Source organism: Protopterus annectens, chromosome 3.part0 (assembly GCF_019279795.1).
Source record: "Protopterus annectens isolate FY-2018-M chromosome 3.part0, PAN1.0, whole genome shotgun sequence".
Taxonomy (NCBI): domain Eukaryota; kingdom Metazoa; phylum Chordata; order Ceratodontiformes; family Protopteridae; genus Protopterus; species Protopterus annectens.
In genome coordinates, this window is record NC_056731.1 from 630,004,537 (window position 1) to 630,031,588 (window position 27,052).

At 41.0% G+C, this 27,052-nt stretch overlaps 1 protein-coding gene across 2 annotated transcripts in view; it reads right to left on the reverse strand.

Annotated features, from left to right (window-relative positions):
• Window positions 1-7,008: 7,008 nt before the first annotated feature.
• ZNRF2 (zinc and ring finger 2) overlaps window positions 7,009-27,052 on the reverse strand; it is a 1,389,094-nt gene continuing 1,369,050 nt past the window's right edge. The window contains exon 5 of one of the 2 annotated variants that reach the window (XM_044065030.1): window positions 7,009-10,017. The gene's annotated coding sequence lies outside the window, so the exon portion shown is untranslated. The remainder of the gene's footprint in view (window positions 10,018-27,052) is intronic. The other variant, XM_044065029.1, reaches the window with a different exon arrangement.

The window sequence follows — 27,052 nt, forward strand, 5'->3', positions numbered from 1 at the left end:
GTCTAGGATAGTGGCAATACTGTCCTACCAGGATGAAAGCTGGTATGAAATTAAATAATTCTACCAGCCTTCCCTGGGAATTGTGTGTACATATATGAGAGAAAATTTATTTGAATGGCAGTTATTGTGGGCAAGGGGCACTAGAAAATACTGATGTTCACCGAGAGTTGTGAGAAAAGTGTCTAGGGTGCTAGGCCAAAAAATCAGTTTAGCAAGTGGTCAGTGTGTAGTTCTAGTCTGGGTATGGATGTTGGAAACCCATACAGCAGCACATATTACTTGTATGCTATGGAGGCCAGGTTGCATTTTGTGAATTTGCTAGTGAATCAAACTTGTGCTTTTTTTTTTTTTTCTAACTTTTTTACTTTAACCTGTTTGGCATCAGTGGTGTGACTCAACAGACCCTTACCTATCCAATATCCAATCAGGCCTATTTGGAGCAGTACAGTGGATGCAAGGACTACTGCCCTGTCACTCACATATCCAGCATGATGTTTAGTTGGCAGTACTGAGATTTAAATTGATACCAGCACATCTGCTACATAAGGGATGACTTTTAAAGTGAGGCCCTCTGACTTTGCTAGCAGTAGTGACACAATTTTTTACCTTTCTTTTTTCATTTTGGTCTTAATTTATTTCCTGTGTGGTCTTATCTTTATATTACCTTGAAGACTTTTCATCTAGATGACCTTCTTGCACCCTACTGAGCCATTAACTCCTTTTATTGGTTAAGAGCCAGGCTCATTTAGTTCCCAGGCAAGGAGAAAACCCTATTGTCCATTTGTTTCTTTGTCAAAGAGAAAGCCTAATCAACCCATTCATTGCATTTTATTTTTATTTTATTTACACTTCGTTGACCGAGTTAGTCCTTCTAGGCCAATGGCCTCTTTTCAGGTGAGACCTGAGCTGCTATAAATACTGACTAAGGGAAATTTGGCCAGGGCATCAGGAAATTTACCAAAGTGCCATGGGATCTTTTACATTCAAACTGACCAGACAATAATAATACCTCAGTGTTTGTTTTATCGTTTCAATTGAACTTATATACTTGGACAGTAACACAAACGGAGTGCCGTTTTAAAAGAACTGTTACATGTGAAGGTTATATGTGCAGTTTCATTTTTAAAGGAACTTTTTATGTGCAGGACTTTTTACATCTTGGAGCCAGTGTGGTCAGTTCGTTGTTTTTATCTTTTACATTCACCTGAGCTACCACCAACTCAGGCAGATAGGGCCTCTGTTTAATTTCTCATCTTAAATATTACACACTCAGATGTTTAACACCCCTCCTTAAGCTGTACTACATTGTCAGCATTGGTAGTTAATTCAACTACCTGGTGTGGGAATGGAACCCACAGCATACGGATCTTCCAGTGTCAGTGTGCTACCTGTTGAGCTATAGAGATCTCTTAGAAGATGCAAGCTAGATGTTATGTAACGGCACCAGTCTGCAAACCATGTTGCTCTCCCTTACAACCTAGCCTAAACCCCACCATGCAGCAGCTATGACACTATGATCACTGCTGCCTTGCAGGGTTTATGAGCTGTTGGCACACATGGCTAGCCTACTCAGCTTACTGGCAGTGTGGTGTCACCTCAAACAATATATTGCTAGCTAACCTTTATGCTCCTATAGTTAACTCTCAGTTAACTGGCATCCATGGGGACTGGTAGATGCCGGATAAAAAAAAAGTTATATACTCACCATAATGTTCCATGTGTGTTGTCCATCTCTGCCTTCATTCTTACTAGGTTTGGTTCGGATCCAATCCTTGGATCCGTCTCGGCCTTATTTACAAGCTCAAGGCTCTCTGCCAGCTTGTGGCTAAATCCATATCCCAGCATGTACCAGGACCATCCCCAGATCTTGTTTGCCCTAAATGTAACACTGTATATACTTCTTGGAAGGAGTCAGATGCTGCTCAAGAAGGATAGACATCATGGTAATGCAATTTGTATAAACCCGGTCTTCTAGGAACAGGAGATGGGAAGCGGGAAAGAAGGGTGGGATATAAGAATGAAGGTGGAGCTGGACAACACACATGGAACATTATGGTGAGTACATAACTTTTTTAAGTGATGTTGTCCTATCTCGCCTTCATTCTTATTAGGTTGGGACAGCATCCCCTTGCACATTGAATCCTGGGTGGTTCACAGGAGAATATTCCTCAGAACCATGGATCCCAAGGAGGCACCATTCCTGGAGGCAAAATCAACTTTACAATGAGTGATAACGGTATGTGGTTTAGCCCATGTTGCTGCAGCACAAATGGTGTCAAATGGTAGTTTGGCCAAAAAAGCCGAAGAAGTTGCAATGACTCTTGTGGAATGGGCCTTATTTTGGAAGTTCTTAATTTTGAGACTTGTAAATAAAGGTGATGTAGTCTGACAGCCATTTGGAAAGTGTAACTTTAGAGACAGGGGATCCTTTCTTGGAATCTGAAAAAGAAACAAATAACTGATCAGATTTTCAGAATTCTGCTGTCCTATGCAGGTAAAAACGTAGTTGTCTATGTACTTCAAGTTGATTCAACATGTACTCTGCCTTGTTTTCAAATTTTGGGAATAAGACTGGTAATTCTACACTTTGGTTTAAAGTTGTCTCTGAAACCATTTTAGGTAAGAAGAAGGGGGCTTGCTTGTAAGGACACCCTATCTTACTGAAAAAGCAAATAAGGGGGCCTTATGGATAACAAATACAACTTAAAAAAGGCAAAAAATAAAATTTTACAATACCACCAAGACCACCGATCCAAGAAGTAAGCAATTTTAATGAAACACAACACCTCGGCTTGCACAGCCTTCCAAGAATAAAGACTACAAAACACTCTTTTCTTAAATACAGCATATTGCACAAGACAATCAATTAAGCATACAGTTTAAATCACATACTTCCAATTACATTCCTTGCTGAGTCCCTGATGCTCCAAAGTACCATACTTTAAAATCAAGAGGGTTTCTTTTTTTAAAAGTTTATTTGCTAAGGACACATATTCACCTACCAACTTGCAATTTTTCCAGAACACAACCCCTAAGAGAATCAGGATCAGAATTATGTGCAGTCATGAAATGGCTAGGAATGTGGCTGATATTGTGGTACATAACCAATTTTGTTTACCAGATGTTAATGTTAGTCAGAATTTAAGCACAAGTAAGGGTACTGTTCCATGTGATGGCTGTTCCATCTGTCATTATGTAGTGAGTTTTTCCCTATATTAATGATATTAAATTTACAGCTAGGTATGAATATAGTTGTAATACTGAGGGGCTAGTGTATGTGCTGAGATGTGGATGCAATAAGTTCTACATAGGGGAAAGTTATAGGAGCTTTAGGGTTCGGTTACAGGAACATATTAGGGACATAAAAAATAAAAAAACTAGAGAGTCCCCTTGGGAGCTATTTCATGACAGCACATCCTTGTGGATGTGGAGGTAAGGAGGCAGGCACTGGTGCTCTGTGGGGAGGAATCTCCGGAGAGGATTGCAGACCTGTCTGTGGAGACAGAACCCTCCTCATAACATTGAAAGCCCCCTGCCCCTGATCTGAGGATATCCCTGGATCCGAAAAAGCTGAAGGACCCCCCCAGAACCACAGATGACAGACCCAAGGCAGAGTTAGGAACTGAACTCACCCGAGCTAAGGCTCTGACAGGCATAGTCGGATCTGACAGCTGTCCAATCCGAACCATCACCCCGGACTCGAATGGAGAGTGTCGGCTCCTAGACTCCTCCAGTTTCAATGGAGCCAAGGCTGTCTGAGCCATGGTCGGATCCATGGAACCCGAGGTGGGTCTAGGATCCAACGGTTCCACTAATAACAACTTTGGTTCTTCCAACTCTGAAGCCAGGGGCTGGAGTGGAGGAGGACATGGAGCAGAGGAGGTGGATGTCGTGGGATCCAAAGCCCTAGGGGTTAGATCCAACAGTAATTTGGCCAGCGCTGGTGTCTGTAGCAATCTCTGTAGCACCCGATCCACGTCATCATCTGAAACACTCCTCGAAGACCGGGTCGATGGGATGGGAGATTTTGCAGTATAGGAGACCTCAAAATAGGAGATAGCAGCTCCAAGGTCAGGGACCAGCTCTTTAGTTCGAACTCCATTGGCACCGAGCAAGGAAGAGTCGGAGCCAATGGGATTTTGTCTGATCCGGTATCTCTCAGATCTGAAGAGGATAATCTTGGTATTTTATAGGCTGAATCCAAAGTAGACTGGGAAGATCTTTTAACAGATTTTCCTGATTTGTCCGATTTGGCAGAAGGAGATTTGTCTGATTTAGGTGAACCTGTACCTTCCTTCCAGTGCCTCTGAGAAGGGGGTTTTGAGATGAACTTGTAGAATCAGTTTATTCTTCCTCTCCAGGAGTGCTCTATGATTAAAGGAGGTACAGATGGAGCATGACTCCTGCAGATGGACAGCCCCAAGACAATAAACACAAAGGGTGTTGTTTATCGCTAAGGGGAATTTTTTTGCAACATTTTACGCATTTCCTGAAACCCACTGACTTACACTCCTTGCCTGACAATGTTAAGGTCAACAACAACAACAAAGGAATTTTTTTTTTTTGAACCCTCTAATTTAAACGGGTCAAGCTATTGGAAAGTACAACACACACACGCACACACACACACACACACACACACACACACACACACACACACACACACACACACACACACACACACGAAAAAACAAAACAAAGTCCTCTAACTTAAATGGGCCTTAACACAGAGCACACAGAGGGGAGAAACACTTAGTTCTCTAATTTAAACGGACTGTACAATGATACTACACTAAACTGTGAAAAAGAACAGGAACAATGGGAACAAGGGGATAAAGACCTCTGTCTAAAATGGGCTGCTTGATAGTTCTCTAATTTTAATGAACTATGACAGAACAAGACAAATGGGGCGGCCAAGGTGGTGCAGCGGTTAGCGTTACCACCTCACAGCAAGAGGTTCTCCGGTTCGATTCTCCTTCTGTGTGGAGTCTGTGTGTCCTCCCTGTGGTCGTGTATGTTTCCTCCGGGTGCTCTGGTTTCCTCCCACATCCCAAAGACATGCTGTAAGTGGATTGGACACTCTAAATTGGCCCTAGGTGTGAGTGTGTGCATGTGTGTGCCTTCTGTGGAAGGTTGGGTGCCGGGCTGGCAACTTGACACTGTAAAACTCCACTGCCAATCATGAGCGGACAGGTGATCTGCTGTGGCGATCCCTAACCAGGAAAAAGCTGAAAGAAGAAGAAGATGACAGAACAAGACAAATATAAAAAAATTAGATGCCGGGGAGGGATACAAAGCCTAGCGGACAGACACGGGCCAAAGGTCAACAATAAACAACTCAGCTCGGAAAATCCAGTAATAAGAAAGGCCCTCAGCTAAATTAGCTAAAGATCTAGATATTCAACAGCAACTGTGAGAGCTAAAGTGAAAACATTATATAAAAATAGTTACACTTAGCCAGAGCTAGCAGACGAACACTCGGATCTGTTTAGCGGCAAACAAGATCTGGGGATGGTCCTGGTGCATGCTGGGACAGGGATTTGGCCATGAGCTGGCAGGCAGCCTTGTAAATAAGGCCGAGATGGATCCAAGGATCGGATCCAAACACAAGCTAGTAAGAATGAAGGCGAGACAGGACATCACATCTGTAGTTTCTGGTTGTTTGAGAGTTACTATTAAAAATAGGCCTGACTAATACTGTACCCTATACTATCTGTTTGGTTTGACTTGTTCTCAGGTTGGGGAGAGAGGAAATGTATTCCTATCTTTCTTTTTAAAACTCTAAAACTTTAAAAACATAAGGTATATTTCTTCAGGGGGAGAACAGAAAGTGCAACACATGGAAATTGTACTTTATTTCTTCAATTTGTTTTGCTGGTTGCTTGAGTTTCAGTTAACTGAGTGCTTACTGTGTTTGGATATGACAACGGGTGAATCACATTCCTCCTTTGAGTAAGGCAGGCAGATGCATGCCACTCACTCCCTCTCTCATCTAGTTCTTCCAGCTTCCTATGCCACCACTCAATCGGGGTAATCTGGGGCATACTAAGGATTTTATTCCCTTATGTCAATAAGTTGGGCAGAACACCTCAAACTCTTCTTGGCATTTGTGTTCCATTTCTTTTACCCTTTCAGTAAAAAGACAGGCTTTTAAAGCTTTCATTCTTCTGGGTCTTCTACTAAGTTTTAAGCTTCTAAAGTGGTCACAGCTAGGAAGACAGTGCGCCAAACCAATGAGCAAACTTTGGGTGGAAAATTTTTGGGGGAAGTTATCTTCCCCATCCATACTTAGCACTCTTTTTGTACAGGAGATACAGAGATCTGAACCAAAAGGAATAATTTCCTGAAATGCAAACAATATACAAGTAAAATATGAAAAATAAAATAAACTACATGCAAGCACTAACATATCAAAATTAATCATGTTGAATATGAAAGATTCTAACTGGAAAAGTAATGAATTTTGTAGTGTTAAAGTACTGATGGATAAACTACATTCAGCCGTCAAATTCTAAGAAGAATAATGTGAGCTGATACTGGTGCTCAGGCTTTGCTGCTGTAACAGCAGCATGCCAGTCAAATCTTTGGCATACCAGACAACTTTCCTCAGCATCTCCTTTGCTACACAAAACATCCTTGCTTGCCTGCTTCCTACACTGGGATTTGGGTAGTTTTGCAGTATAAGTACTGACATGGGAGTATGGTATGGGTAGCTCATACAGAAGTGTTTGGCAGAATACTCACCAAGTTTCCTGCATATGCAACAGCAAAGACTCTGAATGAGGTCCTGAATTAGGACTACAGAAGGTGCTAGACATAAAAAAAACAGTTTCACAGTAAAGATACCAAAAAAAACTTCATAAGCACAATTACTGAGAAATATGATAAACTTAAAAATACTGTTTTAGACAATTTTTTTTACTAATCACTGTTTAACAACAACAAAAATGCACAGTAGATTCTTTGTAAAAAAACATGGCACAGCTACCAACAAAATTAAGTCAGCAACCAAATACAAATACATTTTAATTATTAAGAACTAAATGATTCACAGCAGCCAAACTCTTATTTCAGCAGAAATCACAGTATTGCTTATATAATACCTGCAGAGAAAAGGAAATTAAAGATGCTACATAATTCAAAATATATTTTTACATACGCAGAATAAGTAGAAACCAGCTAGAGGTGTGTGTGGTTGTTGTAAAGATTTACATTTCTACATATCTGCAAAAGAGCTATGCTGACTTTCTCATTTCACAGGTTAATGCAATTAATAACAGACCTGACACAGTATATTCAGACTTATCAACACCCAAACCCTGCTCCATTACAAAAGGAACAGTCTGCTGCCTGCAGCAGCTGAGGTACCTTATCCCCCCACCCCAGGTAACTCCAGGCAGTTTCCATGCTTCTGGAGTTCTAAACATTCTGGAGATGCGCATTTAATGTACATATGACTTCCTGGAAGTCCTGATATTGAAACTTAACATGTTAATATACAAGGACAAAGGCAAACAGATGAATTCAAAACCTCACCTTTATGTCAATGCCAACTGTACATGGTCCTTCTAAAATTATGGGAGCTTTAAGTCCTTGGTTTACAGTGGTTGTGCACCCTTCACTCTTGTGTTTATGCACCGTCACCATAAACATGAAGACTGCTTAACAGCAACGGGTCACTCCTTACAATAAGACTTCTGAACATCTGAATAATGGCACCAAAAAGGCCTCAATAAAGGTGCAACCCATTTATTTCAGACCCTACAAAACAAGGTATTTAGCCTTTGTATGGGCACTTACATATAGTTTTTTTGTATCATTTAACAAAAGTATTTCTAAATTTTTAAATGGCTTGCAGCAACAACAGACACCATTTCACAAAAATATAAGGCATTCACTGATGTCTTGTGTCAACCACTCCCAAAGAATATGTAAAAATAAGATGTGACTCACAGAGGCCTCTACTGTGATAATGTTACCCTGGGAGCTGCAGCATTCAAATCATGACTGAAATTAAAGTAATCCATGAGCTAAGATTTTTGGTTGCACAGAAAAGTTAGAGCAAAATACTGTGATCAGAGCACAAACAGCTGTACTGTCACAGTTGGTTACAATCACCTGATCACAACAGCTCTTTTTGTTTCTGAAAGAATGAAGCTAAGCTGTCACAACTGCTTTGATCAGCATTGTGGCAGCCAAGTTTTCTTGGCAGTGTTTTGAGGACACCATCATGAAGAAGGCATATTCTAGAAGGACTTTAACAGACAGGCTTTTTCATTCTGAAAAATGTGTGGTAAGAAAACATATTCTGACTGTATCTACCTGTTACTCTGAATAAGTCATAATACTGTAGAGTTTCATGTATTTTTATGCATATACTTGCCAAAGGCCATGACAAAATTCCTGAGGCATGTTTGACATAGAAACACGCCAAAGGCCTTGAGAGAATTCCAAAGGCATATTTGACATAGAAACACCAGAAATCTGCAGTACACAAAGAAATGTGATCAGGAAGCAATTATAGCACTTTCACAAATGTTCACAGTGTTGCCACCTAAAGATGGATGTATCTTAGTCTTTTCTTACTTTAACAGTGTATAGGTGCTGATCAATAAAATGCTGAAGCGGGTAATATTCAGTCACAAAGGACAAAAGAGCACCTAAATAAAATATTACTTCAGTACAGGTAAGAAGTACTGAAAGCTAGAAGAATTAGAACCAACTCATATCACTATAAAACATGAGTGGGAAGGGAACCACCCACTTGGGAGACGTTTTAATCCATGGGAACATTTTTTTTTCACTGCAAGAAAGCAAGTAAAGAAACAGAGACAGGTACAACGTTTTGTTACTGCTGGGAAAGAAGTAACTTGTTTTATCTTTCATTTAATGTAGCAACATGCCTTATGATTTTGTCTTCTGCACCTGTCACATCAGTGGAAGAACAACCCGCTGATACAGGAAACTGTATATTTTTTGAAGGTTGGCACTTACAAAAATATGCAACTAAAATTCCAAAGCAGAATCCTTCACACCTCAGATATGTGACACTTCCAGTGCCGTACTTTTATGTAACCCCCCCCCCCCCAAAAAAAAAAATCATCTATGTCCAAACAATAAACAGTGTGAAACATCTTCTCCCTTTTTATCCCCTCAAAAAAGTGTGTCATTTAAGTAGACTGGCTTGGGTATATTAAGCGGTCCACTTTTTCTAAGACACAATTTGTTTAGAACTTTTTTGTTCATGGATATGTAAAAATCTAACTGCAAAACAAATAATAGTGCACTGAGAGGGCAACAGATGTTTATTCCATAACCTTCTATTGTGAAAAACAAAATATGTTACTTAAGTGGAAATTAGTGGAGGGCTGAGTGGGGTTGAACAGTGTGTCATTCCCAAAGACTTTGGTGGCAAAATAGTCATGTATTTACAGAGCATTATTTTGGCATCAAATAAATAAAAAAGATGGGAAATATACTGATATTTGTAATTTACCTCCATTCATATAAAAAAAATATTTACTCAATGTTTTATGCATGAATATTTACAGCAACCCATCTGTGCAGTTTCTGACCCTGATTTTTCCCTGGACGATAGGATTAAAACACATGAATAATTTACAGTCAAGTAATTAAAACCTGTCAAAAAGAAAACAACTACTTTCAAAATGTTCTCACTACTCTATGATGATAATAAATATCTTGAAAAATACATGGATCAACATGTTTTATCATTTATTTTTTCTTGGCCCAACTGGTATTTAACTAAATGCCATGGTGTAACCATCTTTATATTTTGGCACACACAGCTCCTCTGGCACCCAGGCTTTCTTCTACGTAAATGGAGGGTGTGTTGTCATTTCACCAAAAGTAATTCTTGATCTGAAAGAAGGAATCCAGAAATGTACAGTCTTTTCTTCTAGATGATGTCCTGTGTCCTCTTCAGGGGTGTAACCATGGCTTGCCAGTGAGTTACAGGGCATAATATTCAATGCATAGACGCAGTAGAAAAACCTGCTGAAGAAAAATACATTGTTAAAGACAAACGTGATTTGAGTAAAATTGTTCATATTTTAAAACCCTAAGTGGCTTGAACTGTGGATTAGCAATAGTGTTTATAACTCTTATTAGTTACAATATCTTTTAAACACAATCAGTAGGGACCCTTTACAAAAAGTAAAGTATATGGCACAACACTGTCACTCATTTATGAACATCCCAAACCTTTATTATGGAAAATACATCACGTCAATAGGACTCACTTGCTAAAGAAAAATTAAGTAAAGCAAAGCTGAAAATAAGTAGTATTTTATGCTGTAATTTTGTTTCCAGTAACGCAAGGCATCCTCTCTACCAGGGAACTCTAAATGCTGTGCTTTAACCATCAGAGCATGTACACACAAAGGACGTGACCATTACAGCTGCTTGAATAAATATGGAACATGCAATGGTGTGTTTCTTGGAGAAAAGACACACTAGCACAAACAGTGCACATACTAATTTTCTTTGTTTTCAGACTTCTGCGTGATTCTAGTTCCACTCTCTTCATTCACAACCCAGTTTCTAACCTATTCTCATTTACCCAAGCATGGCAGTTGTTGGAAAACCATGCAGCAAAAGTAGCAAAGGGGCCTGTGATTATCACACAAAAATGAATTCTAAACAGGGCATCAAGCTCCTAGAAGATTCATATGCAAATAACGGAGAACTTATAAGAAGAACTCCTTTACTTAACTGCCCTTTGCTATTTCAAGTGACAATGTCTACAGTTTAGTCATGGTATGCTGGGCCAAACTGAAAGTTAACTGCCGGGTTCATTTTGTAAATTAAAAATGGGAAAGGCTGTGATTTCTTATCATCATTGTTACACTTCAGCTTAATACACAGAATCAGTGGTATAAGTGTGGCCAAAAGTTAAACACAGTGACAAATATATCACACTACTGTAGACCGCAACATAATCCCATTTGCTAATCTAATCTAATCTAAACCAGACATCTAAGAAGGCAGGATTAAATAAAGTACAGTTGTGTACACTTACCAGAAATGTAGATGTTCGAGTGTATTCACTGTTGCAGTCATCACACTTGGGTTATCTGCCTGTAGGTAAGGCCTCAGTCGGCCCGAATACCAGAGACTTAGTATTTCTGCATCAGTTGCTGTTGCTTCAGGACTGACGTCGGGTCATCAGGGGTATAAAAACAGGCAGCCAATGCCATTACATCAGTTTTTCTTGCCCCAAATGTCAGGAGCCCCCAAATAGGGAGCTAAGTTATGGTGGGGAAAGCACCATCAGTAAAAAGTAAATACCAATAGTAATAGCCACAGAGAGAAGAGAGACAGAAATAGAGAAAAACAGGGGCTGGAGGGAGGGAAACCAGGACTGCAACAGTGAATACACTCGAACATCTACATTTATGGTAAGTGTACACAACTGTACTATGGTCTTCATGTTTCACTGTTGTAGTTATCACACTTGGGTGGATTCCCAAAGCTGAGGAAGGGTGGAGCAGTCAAGAAGAGTTAGGGCTGGCTAGTAGGCCTTGCAAGACTGCTGTAGCAAAACCTGCCCTGGATTTGGAAAAGATAGGCAGGTGGTAATGCTTTGTGAAGGTGTTTACAGAGCTCCAGGTAGCAGCCTCCAGGATGTCCCTGGTAGGGACTCCCCTGAGAAATGCTGTAGAGGTATATGTAGCACTAGGTGAATGTGTTCTGACCCCCTGAGGTGTTGGCTTTCCATGATGCTTGTAGCAGAAATGGATGCAGTGTGCTATCCATTTGGAAATGGCTTGTTTTGAAATGGCCTTGCCCTCTGCCCTTGCTGTAAAGCTGATTAGTAACTGGTCAGATTTTCTGAAGGACTTAGTCCTGTCAAGGTGGAATTTGAGCTGTCTGTACATCCAAAGAGTTCAGGATCCTTTCCCCTTTATTTTGAGGATTAGGGAAGAAGGTTGGCAAATGGATGGATTGGTTGAGAGCCACACTGGACACCATTTTAGGCATAAAGGATGGGTTAGTCCTGAGGGAAACCCTGTCAGCATGGAAAATAATGAAGGGTTCCACAGCCATCAGTGCTTGTTGCTCAGACACTTTTCTAGCTGAAGTGATAGCTAGAAGCAAGGCTGTTTTCCAAGAGAGGAATTTTAACTCTGCTGAAGCAGCCGGTTCAAAGTGGGGGGAGCGTGAGCTTTTCCAGTACAAATTTAAGCTCCCAAGCAGGAGTGGGTGCTCTCCTTGGTGGCCTTAAGTTGTTTACCCCTCTCAGGAACAGTTTGGTGAGGGGGTGAGAGAATAGGGGTGGCTCAGTGTTGTAATGAACTGAGATGGCAGAGACATGGAGCTTAATGGAGGAGAAGGATAGGCCTCTGTGGAGTAATTCAGCTAGGTAATCCAGGATTAGGGGTAAGGAGGGCAGTGCTGTGTCCTCTCCTTTAAACTGAATCCAGGAACAATACCTTTTCCACTTATCAGCATAGGATTTCCTTGTACTGGGCCTTCTGGCTTCAAGGATAACGTCCAGCACCTGTTTGCTTAGGGTTGCTGGTGCAGAATTCAAGGAATAAGCCAGGCTGCAAGATATAGGGTTTGCAATTGTGGATTCAAAATCTGTCCCTCCTGCTGAGAGATTGGGGTCTGATGTAGGTACCAGGGTGGCACTGTTGTCAGGCTGCACAGAAGTGGGTACCAGTGCTGGCTTGGCCAGTTCTGGGCAATCAGAATTGTTCTTGGCCTGTCTTGTTTTATTTATTTATTTACTATTTATTTACATTTGTTTACGGGGAAATTCCGACTGGAAGCAGGTCCTTTTTCAGCAGATGCCTGGGGAGAAAAGCTCCACATCATGTACATGATAAATAGAGATACAAAATTGCAGCAATAGTAAACAACATTACAGGTTGTTGGCTTTAATATAATAACAAGATATTGATTATCAACAGTATATACAGTAAATGTTGCAAGTTAAGATAGTTTCTTGTTGTTTATAATATTAGTAACAAAGTTGTCAGACAAGATTTTAAAGTATGTAAAGACAACTAGCTAACTCTGACTGTGGTTAGTAGTGGCGGTAGTATAGTTGGGTTAAGAGTCTAGGTGGGGGGGTGTTACTCTGGATTAGAACAAGGACAAAGCCAGTACAAATTTAAGTGGAATTTGAGCGCAATCTTGAAAAAGCTGCTGGAAGGTAGAGTAATTACAGAGGGTGGAAGATTGTTCCAAAGTTTAGATATGGTACATGAAAATATGGCTTCTTCTGCTGCATTTTTGGGTTTGATAACAGTGAGCTGATTTTTGTTGCTTGATCTTAGGGGCCTAGTGGAGTGATAGGGTTGGAAGGGATGTTATGGGGGTGGTTAATAAGTTCATGAGCCAGGGTGAGTTGATTAAAGTGAAGGGGTTGTGGGAGTTCTAGCCAGTTTAGTTCTTTAAGGGAGATAACAATGATGGCTGTGGTAGGAGGAGTTTCCAGTGACAAATTTAGCAATTTTGTTGCAACAAGCATCTAGCTTGTGTGGGTCTGTCTGTCTAAGGTTGGTAAGGATGGGGGATGCATAGAAGGGTGTAGATTAGCTGAGAATTGGCTATGGAGATTCTAGCCGACTTGGTTAGGAATTGGCAGCTTCGATATAATGCACCAAGTTTCTTGTGAACTTTTTTATTGTGAGAGATATGTGGCTGTCAAATCTAAGTTTGTTGTCTATTTCCACACCAAGTAATTTTGTATGTTCTGATGGAGAGATGATGGTATTGTCTTTGCGAGAATGTTGACGTGGGGGGTGTTTTGGGTGGCTTTGGAAGGTTGGAACAGAAGTTTTGTCTTACTTGGGTTGAGTAGGAGCTGAGCATTGGATAGCCAGCTTTCTACAGAAGAGAATGATTCCTGTGTGATTTGTAGTAGTTCTGGTAGAGTGGGGGCAGAGCAGATGAGAGCAGAGTCATCTGCGTATTGTATAAGAGATGCTTGTGTGGTGGCAGTATGTAGGTTGTTAGTAAAAAGTGAGAATAGCAGAGGGCCAAGATAGACCCTTGGGGAACTCCGACAGTAACAGGTTATCGTCCCAGATTACTGATTGCTAGCATCCGTGCAGATAGCTGTGGAACCAGCTGCAGGCTAATTGTAAGAAGAAGAGGTTGGGGAGATTAGAGAGTAGTAGCTCATGAGATACCATGTCAAAGGCCTTTCAGAGATCTAGAAATACGTCAGTAGAGAAGAGGCCATTGCTTTTGTGATGAAGTACAGTGTTGGTGAAGGAGAGCAGAGTGGAGGTAGTGCTGTGATATGGCCTGAAACCATGTTGGGTTTTGGAGAGATTATTAGCTAGGAGGTAGTTGGAGACCTGGGTGTTGATACATTTTTCAAGTATCTTGGAGAGAGGGGAGAAGATAGCAATGGGGCAGTAGTTGGAAAGGTGGATGGAGGGGGTGCTTTTGTGGAGGGGAATGATGTGGGATATTTTCCATATCGAGGGAATATAGCTTTCTGTTATGGAACGGTTGATTAGAATTGAAATTGGGTAGGCTAGTGCATCAGCTGCAATTGCCAAGTATTCAGAGGGTAGTTTGTCAGCTGCGAGTATGGTGGGTTTAAGTTTTGACAATAGTCTTTTTTATGTTGGAGGTAGGTACTGAGGTGATGAAGAAAAGAGGAGTGGGGGGGGTTTAGGGTTAGGAGTGGGGGGACTGTTGCAGGGAAGTGTTGTTTGTTTAGAGATGTTATAGTTTCAGTTAAGTGTTTGTTGAAGGATTCAGCAATACTACTGGAGGAGAGGGGAATGGATGGCTGGGGGGCATCAACCTTCCCTGGGTGGAGGATAATGTTAATAGTGGACCCGAATTGCTTAGGGTTGTAGTTGGTAGAGTTCAGGGTGGATTTATAGTACAGAGATTTGTCTAATTTCCTTTTCATTTTGGCTTTATTGTGCAGTTCAAGGAATGATTGCCTATCGGAGTTATTTTTTTGTTAGTCGCCAGTGCTTCCAGGCCTTATCTCTGGATTTCATTAGGGTTCTGGTGGTCTTTTGTAACCATGGGGCACGCCTGGATCTGACTTTGGCATTTCTTACAGCAGCATAGGTGTTTAGGATGGATAGGAAGGTACTGTTGAAGAAGTGGACAGCCTCGTTTAGGTTGAGGTATTTTAGTGGTGACCAGTTAATTTTTAGCAGGGAGGAGATGAAGGAGTTGGGGTTGAAGTTGGACTTGTTCCGTATTTGCCTGTGGATAATGGGGTTGAGACTGTAGTGCCGAATTAGGAAAGTGGGGGAGTGGTCACTAAGACTGTTAGGTAAGCAGCCTGCTAGGTAAGAGTGAGGGGCTTTGCTGACTAGGATCCAGTCAACTAAGGTATGATTGTTAGGGTTTTTGTTGATTCGGGTAGGGGATTGGATGAGTTGAGTGAACTCATGGAGATTAAGGTGAATGGTTGGGAGACTGTTATTACAGGATAGCCAGTTGATGGCAAAGTTGCCGAGACTGATGGTTTCCTGGGGTAGAGATAGAGTAGCCTAGTTCAAGAGATTTTCTAGGGGTGTAATATTTTGCCCTGGTGGGAAATAGCATCCTACAATATTGACTGTTTTGTTTGGGTTTAGTTTGAGATTGGCATAAAGGATTTCTTCATTGTGAGAAGGGGCAGAGGGGAAAGGCATAGACTGAGAGCTTTTCCCATAGAAAGGATAGGACATCCACTTTCCAGGCCTTGCTGTGAGGATTCCTGGTGCAGAATTTGCTGAGCTGGTGGTTGTAGGGGGAGGCAAAGAGATCCACCTCTGGAGTCCCCCATTTCTGAATCAGAAGGTTGAAGGTGCTGGGCTCCAATTTCCACTCATGTGGGTCTAAGAGACTTCTGCTTAAATCATCTGCCAGTGAGTTTTGCTTGCCTGGCAGGAACTGAGCTTGTAGGTGGATTTGGATGTCCAAGGCCATGTGCCACAGGGCCATGGCTAACCTGCAGTGTGGGTAGGAATGGGTTTCCCCCCTGCTTGATATACCACATAACTGTGATGTTGTCTGTTTTTATTAGCAGTTGTCCTGGAAAGAGTAGGGATCTAAAAGCTGTTAGGGCATTCTGTACAGCTAGCACCTCTTTCTGGTTGATGTGCATATGAATCTGACTTGGGTTCCAGTGGCCCTGAATACATTTGCCAGCCATGTGAGCCCCCCAGGCATAGTCTGATGAGTCTGTGTTCAGGGTCTGGGCAGCGTGGGGTAGAGTGTATGTCTGTACCTTGTTGTGGTTGCAAGCTTCTGCCCACCAAAGGAACTCTGTCCTTAGGCAGGGTATGATAGGAATGACTGTTTCCAGGTCTTGAGAATGTTGGCACCAAATACTTTTTAAATACCACTGAAGTTTCCTCATATGCAGTCTTGCATATTGAATAAGCAGTATACATGAGGCCATGAACCCTAGGGCTTGCAGCATTTTTCTTGCAGATAGTTGGGTTCTGGTGGCCATTTGTTTGAAGTAATCTGTCAGATAGACTTGCTTTTCTAAAGTGAGGAATGTCATCTGGGAAGTTGTGTCCAAGCTTGCTCACAGGAATACAATCTTTTGATTTCTTTTCATTGATGGTGTACCCCAAAAGAAGTGAGAAGGCTTTTTATAAATGCCAGGTGCTGAAGCAGCAATTCCTGACTGTCCGCCTGAATCAGGCAGTCATCCAAGTATGGGTAAATTTGGATAATTCTCTGCCTGCAGTATGCAATGGCTGGGGCCAGGCTTTTTGTGAATACCCTGGGCACAGTAGATAAACCAAAGGAAGTGCAGAGAACTGATAATGCATAGATCCTGCCCTGAAACATAGATACTTCCTGCATGACTCCCTTATAGGGGTGTGCACAAAGGTTTCTTTTAAGTTTAGGGTGACTACCAGGCATCCTTGGATAGCATAGGTAGAAGCTGTTGCAGGGTAAGCATTTTGAATTTTGGTACCACCAGGAAGGTGCTGGGAATTGAAAGATCCAGGACTGAGTACCAAGAGCCCTCTTTCCTGGGTACCAGGAAGAGTCTGGAGTAGAATCCTTGGCCCCTCTGTTCTACTGGAACAGGCTGAATAGCTCTGATATTGATCAGGGAAAGTACTTGGTTTTGAGCCACTGCCCACTGGTTTGGAGGAAGGTCTGGAAACCCACTTGGGGTTGGCAGAGAATGGAAATAAAAATTTGTACCACTGGGATACAATGTTGAGGGCTCATTGGTCCTGGGTGATGGACATCCCACTTTTTTGCATGAAGGGCAAGTTTTCCTTCTAGGGGCACAAGCAGTTGGACAGGCCTGGAAAATGGATTGAAGAAGTCATTGTAAGCTTTTTCTGTAAGGAGGTGTCTTACCACTCCCGCTTTAGGGGTGGGGGCACTCCATTGCTTAGATCTCTGCATACCCTGAGACTGTAGTTTGGGTGGTCTGTTTCCCCCTGGGTCTTGTTTGAGAAGGCCTGGAGGGGGCTGGAAAGGACCAGTGTTTTGAAGGGCAATGCCTACGGAATCTAGGGGGTTACACTTGTAAGAATTCTTTAGCAGTCTGTATAGATTTAGCTTTTTCTTCCATTTTTTTTAATAATCTCTTCTGCTTTGGTGCCAAACAAAGAGTCCTTATTCAAAGGAGTGTCGAGTAATTTAGATTTGACATGGTCTGGCAAGGTCTGCTCCTTCAGCCAAGTATGTCTTCTCAGTACAGAGCCAGTGACTGCTGCCCTGCAAGATGCTTCTAGGGCATCAAAGCCACACTGCAAGGTATGCTTACAGACTTGGTTTGCAGAGTGCATAAGCTCCTGCAATTCTTTATTTTCTGCACAGTCTGGAAAAGTTACCACTTTTTGTTTAATAAGCTCCATAATATGTTGCTGGTATTTTAGCATGTGAAACTGGCAATTCAAAGCCCTGATAGCAAGAGTTGCAGGGGTATATACATTCTTACCCCATCTGTCCAAAGCTCTGGAATCCCTGTCCGAAGGGGTGGGATTCTTGGCTGTAGTAGCCTTGATACCTTTAGGCCCCTGGGAAATGATCTCTGGGTCAGCAGTAGGATTCTTGAACAGAAACTTGTGAGTATCAGGTACTCTGTAGTACCTGTCAGGTTTCCTAGGGGCAGGAGGTAAAGTGTCAGGAGTAAGACTGAATTCCATGAAAACATCATCCACAACATCTAGGACAGGGGGTATAACTAAAGGCCTGTGCTGAGGCAACTCTAAAAATTCTCTGAGTCTCTTTTTGGACTGGGGATAGTCTTGGCATTCCCAATGGAAATGCTCTCTTACAGTATGCAAGGTTTCACCAAAAAAAAAAATCCTCTGGAGGGGAGGAAGAGGGAATGGATTCCTCTGCATCTGAATCCTCATAGGCAGATAAGGGCATGTCTTCATAATCAGCAATGTCAGAGTCATCAGACTCCTGGTCTGAAGAACCTAAATGGGACTGGGTTCCTTTGTCTCTTTGCAGGGGAAGGCTGACTTCCACTAATCAGTGTAATAAGGTCTTCAGTCACTCTAAGCATTTGTTTTTGTGGCATGGGAGCCTGAGCATGCACTTTGGTCATCAGTTTTCTAGGGGTAGTGCATACTCTGAGCCTAAGAAACTCAGTAGTTTTGGTAAGAAATGAAGTTGTCGGTTTAATTTGAACATCGGTAGAGCAAAGAACTCAGAATGCATGCACAGCGGCTCTGGACCCATCCAAGGTACAGACATCTGCAGGTTCCACAGTCGAAGAAGCATCTCGCGGCATACCGGACTCCGAATGGGTCTCAACAGAGGCCTATGAATCCACTGAAGCGGGCATCAGGGGCTGCAAAGGCGCTTCACTGAGTACCGGGGGACTGGTGACTAGCTTAACGGAAGCATCGTCAGCAGTTTTGGACCTATGCAGTCTGTCTCTGTATTTATCCTTACGCTTTTTTGGGAAATTGGTAGTCGGATGGCTTACCAAAGCCATTTCAAAATATGGAGATTGAGAGCAAAAGAATTTAGCGACAAAGAGAGCCCGACGACGAATGGTTTGGGCATTAAGGCACAAAACTGACAGCAAGGGACGTCATAGTCTGTGCCTAAACAGGTGATGCAGTAAGAATGAAAATCTCTGTGAGGTATTTGCTTTCCACAGGCAAGACAATTGTTAATTTTTTTCTGACATTGGTTAGAGCAAGTAAAAAGGATCCCCAATGAGGTACTTAGCTTTTGAAGACTTCAAGATTATTCACTTTGAAAACGAAAAATTAAGGTAGTGGCTGACCAGCACTTGAGAACTGCTTCTGCTTCGGGCTCCTCCTCGGCAAGAAAGATTGATGAAATGGCATTGGCTGCCTGTTTTTATACCCCTGAAGACCTGACGTCAGTCCTGAAGCGATAGCAACCGACACAGAAATACTAAGTCTCTGGTATTCGGGCCGACTGAGGGCTACCTGTAAGCAGATAACCCAAGTGTGATGACTGCAACAGTGAAACACGAAGAACATCCCAAGTTTTAAACTCCTTTAAAACTGCAGTGACTAATCAGATAAACAAATGTGTCTGCAAGAAAGAACATTTTAAAATCTAGAAACCCCAGTGGAGCTGAGCTCAAAATTTCTGTGTAACCTGGTGGGCCAGACTGAAATTCAATGTATTAATTTCTTTCATATATCAGTAGTTAATGTCACAATATATTCTATGACATAAAACTAAAATGGTGTGTTGAATTTTTCTGTATTTCAGATTGTCCATTTTTTACATTACACTACACCATACTTCATTGTCCTCTCTCGTGTTTAGGTTCTGCATAGTTTATTTCCCCTAAGGAACCGTGCTTAATTCCTATTTATGTCATCTGCTATCCTGCCACTTTAGTCCATCCTTCTCTTCTCTTGTACTATCTTCTTTTTCTGATCCAGCAGTTATAGCCTTCCACTTACTTTAACATCTACCCAATAGATATTAATGCTCACCACTTTCATCCTTGTCTGGTTATTAGCAGCTCCTCCTAGGCCTTTATATTACATATACTACATATGAGACAGGAATGTGTTTCACAAAACTCTTCTTACTTTTTGAAACAATATTCTCTTTTACAGTCTATCTTCTCCCTTCTTTCTTCAATTATCCAGCTGCCACTTTATGTTACTATTTCATCCCTTTCAACTGTCCAGAATTTTGCCTCATATTTTGGTCTGCTCCTCTTAAAATTTGTGGTTTCTCACTAATTATTGAGGATCGAAGTCACTGACCAACGACAGACATCTTTCAGAAAGTAAATGCTACCTGTTATTTTAACAGTGTTCTAAGTCTATAAGAGCAATATTTAAAATATGTCCCAATTTTTGGGCTTTTGTCCTCCTGTTACTTTTAGCTCTGTGAAGATTTCTTGCACTAAGAGACTGAGAGGTATTGCCTACTTCTGCTCTGTATTTTATCCACTATATTCTGCAATGTTATATGCCTCTGCTCAGCCTATACAGTTCTACATACATTTACATCATCCTTAACTCTGCAGGATTAATTTTCCATTGCCAAAAGTTTTAGAATATTATATATATATATATATATATATATATATATATATATATATATATATATATATATTTATATTTATATTTATATATATATTTTTTCTGTGCTGTGCACACAACTATTACAGTGCTATGCATGTACTGTAATTAGTTTTTGCATTTCGTCTTACTGTAAAATACTTACTTTTTTGTCTTCTGGTTCAGCCTGAAAAGTAGCTTTAGACCAGTGCACCTACCTGGTTAACAAATACATAATAAATGCATAAATAAGTCCTTCATTTCCCTGTCTTCTTTTCCTTAAGCTGCTCATTTTACATCATCATTCTTGTCAACTTTCTTATCACTTACTAGACCCGTCAGCATACTTTTTCTAACTATACTCAGTCATCCACCAATACTTATATGAATTCTACTGTAATACATCTCATTTCTGAGTTTTAGATTACATCATGTTGAGTGATGCAATGTGCTCACCTCTCTCTCTCAGACTGCATCAAGCTAAGCACTGCAATATACACAATTTCTCTATCGCTCACAGATTCCATCATGTCGAGTAATGCTGGGTACCCCACTTCTCTCTTTCAGCTTATGTCATGCTGAGCACTGCAATGCACCTCATTTCTCTCACAGATCACATCATTCCAAGCACTGTAATGTGCCACACTTCACCCTCTCTTCATCATGTTGAGCACTACAATGCGATACATTTCTCTCTCTCTCTCTCTCTCTCAGATAACACCATGCTGATCACTGCAATGCTCTTCATCTTCCTATTAGAGCAAACATGGTATATGTTGCAATGCACACCACTTCTTCACTGCATAATGCTGTGCACTTCATCTCTCCGTCTCTTTCTCTCTCAGATAATATCATGCTCAGTACTGTCATATACCTCATTTCTCTCTTCCCCTCACTCTCATTACATTATGCTGATCACTGCACTGCACCTCATTTCCCTCTTATATCTCTTCATTCCAAACACTGCAATGCACTTCACTTCTCCCTCTCAGACTGCATCATGGTGAGCACTGCAATGCACCTCATTTCTCTCTTAGATCACATGATTCCAAGCATCACAATGCACTTCATTTCTCCCTCTCAGACTGCATCATGTTGAGCATTGCAATGCACCTCATTTCTCTCTTAGGTCACATCATTCCAAGCATTGCAATGCACTTTATTTCTCTCTCAGATAATACCAGCCTGAATAATGTAATGCAAATCATTTCTCTCTCAGATCCCATCATTTCAAACACTGCAATGCACCTCACTTCCCCCTCTCACATTACATCATGTTGAACACTGCAGTGTACCTAATTTCTCTCTCAGATACCACCACGCTAAACACAGTAATGCACCTCTTTTCTCTCTGATCACATCATGCTGTGCTCTGCAAATCATTTCACATCCTCCTCTCAAATGGCATCATGCAGAGCACTGCACTGCAGTTCAACTCATTTCTTTATCTTCTAGTTTTACACCATGCTTAATAATCTGTGTACCTCACTTCTCTCTCAGATTATATCATTCTGAGCACTGCAATGTTCCACATTAATGTTCAAAGGTAGTTACTAGGCTATCAAGCAAAGAACATTTTTTAAGCTTTGAAAAGCCTACCCCAAATTTCCCAAATTATTGCTCAAATGGGTTAATATCCCAGGGAACACTAGGGTTACAATATAGGGTTTTACACATCAAGCATTCATAGGCTGCCTCCATTTATTAGGGAAACAGTAGCCAAGGCAAGGGTACATTTGCAATTTCTCATCCACTAACACAACTTACATTTGAATAGGGTTAGGGATGAGCTTTACTTCACATGGATGGGAAAGCATGTCCTATAGAAAGGGTGATTTTTGAGACACTCAGATGAAATTTAGGTCCTTAGAATGGATACTTCTGATGCTATTTGTTTTGTGGATTATGCAATAAAAAACATCAGTGTGATATGAGAGAATGCATGCAGTCTAGGCATGGACTTCTGTATAGCAGTCTGCAGGAGACTGAGTACGCGGGGGATAGGGGTCTGAGATGGTCTGCATAGGACTTGTTTACTTCCTGTATTCTTTTTGTGAGGAACCTCTGTAAGTGACTTGTCAGTTACATGCTGAAGGGTGTGTTGTACTCAATGATTGGTCTGATGAGAATCAAGTACAGTAGGACAATGATGACCTTAGATCTGGATGTCATGCCCTTACTTATACATTGTGCAACACAGAATGATTTTCTTACCACAGTAGACATAGTGGTCAATGATCAGGTCACTGTCAATGTACATTCTCAAATCTCTGCCCACTAGAACAACTTTTAGGGTTATATTATCAATGTAGTAATTTCCAGGGGCAGCCATCTTTCCAAAGGTACTATTACATATTTTTTTTTTCAAAACGAGTTGTAGTCCATGGTTCTGGCACCTGTTGTTTGCCTGCATTAGGCCCTCTTGAAAGGTATCTGCGTCTTTACAGAGTTTAATGACCATGCCTAGTTTGCAGTCACCTGCAAACTTGGTCAGCTAGAAGCCCTTGATGTTTGCCTTGACTTTGGAGAACAAGATATCAAAAAGGAAAGGTGCCAGCACTGATCCCTGTGGGACTCCACTGTTGACTGACCTCTTTGTGGAGATGGATTCCCCTATATGATGTTCTTGTGGCCTATTACTAAGCCATTTGGCAATCCATTGGATGACAAATGGGTTTATGCCTAGTTTTTTACGTTCGTCTGCAATGCCCGAGTGAGGTACTGTGTAGAACATATTGGCCAGGTCAAGGTAAGCAGTGTACACTGTTTTTCCCTTGTCAGTAGCTTTAATGACTTTTGCGAAGATGTCCACCAGGTTAAGTATTTCTCATACAGATTACATTATGCTGGACATGGCATTATACTTTTTTCCTTTTTAAATTACATCATTTTAAGCATTGCAATGCACTTCATCTCTCTCTCTCAGTTTACAACATGCTGAGCATTGCATTGTACCTCATTTATTTCTCGCCTTCTTAGACGCATTTGTGCTTTTAAAATGAAACTTTACTTTGCTATCCACATTGTACTTAGATACATTTATAAAGCATACCAACATAAAGATACATTCTAGTTTACTTCCATATATACAGATAGACAGCCAGCTGCTCTAAGTTGGAGGTGCCCCGTTCCTTACCCTTTTTCTTCCTCTTCTCAGCTTCCAATCAAAACCTTCTACATTTCCTATTCCAAAGCCCTGTTATATCTTTTCAGTGTTTCACGTGGTAATATCCTCTATAGTAAGGTGTCCCACTCTTGAACAAATCTATTTCTGTGAAGTCAGGCATTCTCCTTCTCTCTAATAAATCTTTTTCCTTTCTGCCTAGAACCTCTACTTCTTTTCTTTTTTCAAAGACAGACACCCCTTCTGCACATTCTTGTTAGTTCCTCTGTCATGCATTTCTTGAAGTGTTTGTGCCTTGTTCTCTCTTTCATCGAGCATATCATTATTTAGCATCTGCCATTTTCACTGCTATCAGCGTCAGCCATCAAGCAGCATGACATCTTATCCAAGCTATGACTCCTATAAAGTCACAGTATAGGCAACAATGGGTCCTCTTGGATGAGAATCCTGACACTGCACCCTCAAATGATTACTTGACTTCTCTGCACAAACAAGTATAATTATTTTTCCATCAGCCCAATGTTCTTTTCCCACTGCATCATAGAGTCCCATATGTATACCACAGCTAATGTTATCTGTAATGAGTCCTTTCACTCAAACTTCAGGACTTGACATTTTTCTACACTGATCTTCTGCTGCCACCTCCAAGGCTAACTCTTTTGTTTCTTACAGTCACCTGCAATTGTTTTCACAACCCCATCCTGCCCACTAATGACTCCATTCTGATATCATTTGTAAACTACCACTCCTATTCATTACTCCTTATACAATATTGCATTTATATTGCCAAAACAGAAGCCTTAGTATGAAGCCATATGGAATAACATTTCTCAGTGGTTTAATTAGTGAGAAACTTTGCACAAACTTCTAGTATAGCTTTTCATTCAACCAATCAATAATACAAGTAACTCTAGCTGCTTCTCCATAAGTGTTCTCTCCTAATTCTGTACTCCTTAGAAATTGGTGTGATCAATCAGTATTCTCCCAGCTCTTATCTTGGAAGGCTCTTGTAAGAGAGTACACTATTATGGGAGAAAGCACCCTGTACATTGGGAGGTGGTAAATACATCTGTAAGTGGTCCTGCCAGTATCTCAGTCATTTTCCTTAGCCGCTTCGAAATGATACGTCAGAAATGGCACAAAGGACTGCATTATGAGTCTTCCAGTCTGAACTAATACCATCCTCAATCTTCCTGTATGTCAGCTATTCTTCCTTGTGCCTCCGTCTAATCTAAGATAGTAGGGGTACTGCCTCTCCTGTGGTATCAGTACCTAGCAATGAATTCTTGCTCAATCTCCTTTTCTTCCAAAATCATTGTGTACCTATCCTTATCCTTGTATATTCTCTGGCCCCAATTTTTTATGAACACTGCCTCTCTTTCCAAGTTCTCTTGCTAAATACAGCCACTTTGATGCTTTAGCTTTCCTTTACCACATTTGTCTCTAACTTAAATCTATGTATATGTCTCCATATTTGCTCCCCTCACCCTAAGTCAACTTAAGTTCTACGTGAAATACATTTTTTGAACTTGCAGCCTCTGCCACATCTGTTTAGTGAAGAAGGTTACTTTTGCTCAGATACTTTACTCTTCAAGTCTAAATTACATCTGTTTTGTAAAGTGCTTTGTGCTAAAGCACTGTAAAAAAAAAAAAAAAAAAAAAAAAAGTCAAGCCGAGTTGGTTTAAGCCTCCACTGCACATGCAAACCTTTATGCAATTAGGCAGCCGAGCGACTCAATTATCAACCCTAGTCCTATTTCTTTAAGTTCTTCTTTTACCATCTTCCATGACTGTTAATGATCTCCAACATCCTCCTTCATAGTAATACGCAGTGGTATCAGCTATTTCAACTAAATTACACATTTGATCTATAAGCAATAAACAACTTCCTCAGTTTCAGGATGTATGCCTATCAGATAGCTGACACTTATCCCTGCTAAGACTGAGAAGCCAATAATGTATGCCAGCTGTGTAATGCTAGCCTACCTTATAGCTCAGAAAAAGGATTGTGTGTGTATTGGGGGGGGGGGGGAGTAGAGTAGCTTAAGTTTCAGACAGAGTGAGGGATCACAAATTATTCATGTCTATGAACATGTTTCAAAAGCTCAGGTGCCACTGGGATGAGGCCAAGAACACAATTGGACTGCAGGCAAGAGATTGCTTTCCCTATCAAGGATTGATATCCCTAGTATAGGCAAACAGGAGTAGGGGGATCCTAAGTAAAATTCTAGCACTGATAGAGTTTTTAGTTGAATCGACAACAGAAGCTTCTGTTAACAAGGCATAATTAGTAGGGCATATAAAATATTGCATGATAGCTACAGGAATTAATCAGAGGAGGTTAGAAAGGATTGGGAAGAGAGACTGGATAAGCATTTCAAAAAGAAACAATGGTAGGATATCTCCCAAATATGCAACATAGCCTAGAAGATTTAAGATTTTGGCTTGCAAGTGTTTGCATATGTATTTTTTATACCCCAAGCAGACTCCAAAGAATGTTTCCTCAGTTAGATTGCAAATGTTGGAGATGTGATGGGGAAGAAAGAGGTAATTGGGAACATATTTTTGGGTAGTATAACGAGTTGGCATACTTTTAAAATTCCCTGCAGACTACTCTATCAGAAATACTGGTTGATTAAATTGTTATAGCTAAGAAAATGATTTTCTGAGCTGTGATAGAGGATATGAACTGCCTAGACAGAGTAACGCCTTGCTGGGTTTCATTCTGATGGCTGCCAAAAAGCAAGTATTAGAAAATGGAAATCAAAGTCTAAACTGATCGTATTAGAAGTAGCGAATATAGTAACAAAGATAAAAGAACTGGAAGTAGGATCTTTAGAAATGGGTAGGAGCAAATTACATAGAAAAAATAAATGGGAACTATGGAAATGATACATGCAGAATAAAGTTTTGGAAGAGGAATGATGTTTAAGAGAAGGCATGAAATTAATGAGCTATATAATGTCCGATTGACAATGACTGCATAGAGGATTATACGTGATGTATAATGTTCACAACTGAAAATGTCAATATGGTTTGCTTTCAGTTACATAAATGTATGCTTGCCTATGTTTGTTTGCGTCTTTCGGCTTTTCCCAGTTAGGGGTCACCACAGTGGAACTCTGGTCCGCTAATGATTGGTAGCTGATTTTTACGTGCCGAGTTACCAGCTCTGACATACAACCTTCAACGAAGGTATGCCCATTCGCATGTCTCCATGAAGAAGACGCTCTAGCTGAGAATCGAACCGGACAGCATCTTACTGTGAGGCGACAATGCTACCGCAGCACCACCACCTAAGTGATAATTCAATAAAGATGTTTTTTGTTACCAAAAAAAAAAAAGCTTAGGTGCCGTCGGTGGTTTGTAGTGTAGCCTTGCACCATTACAGGGACAACTTCCTACCCCTCCAAGACCATCATTGCTGATCATGCTT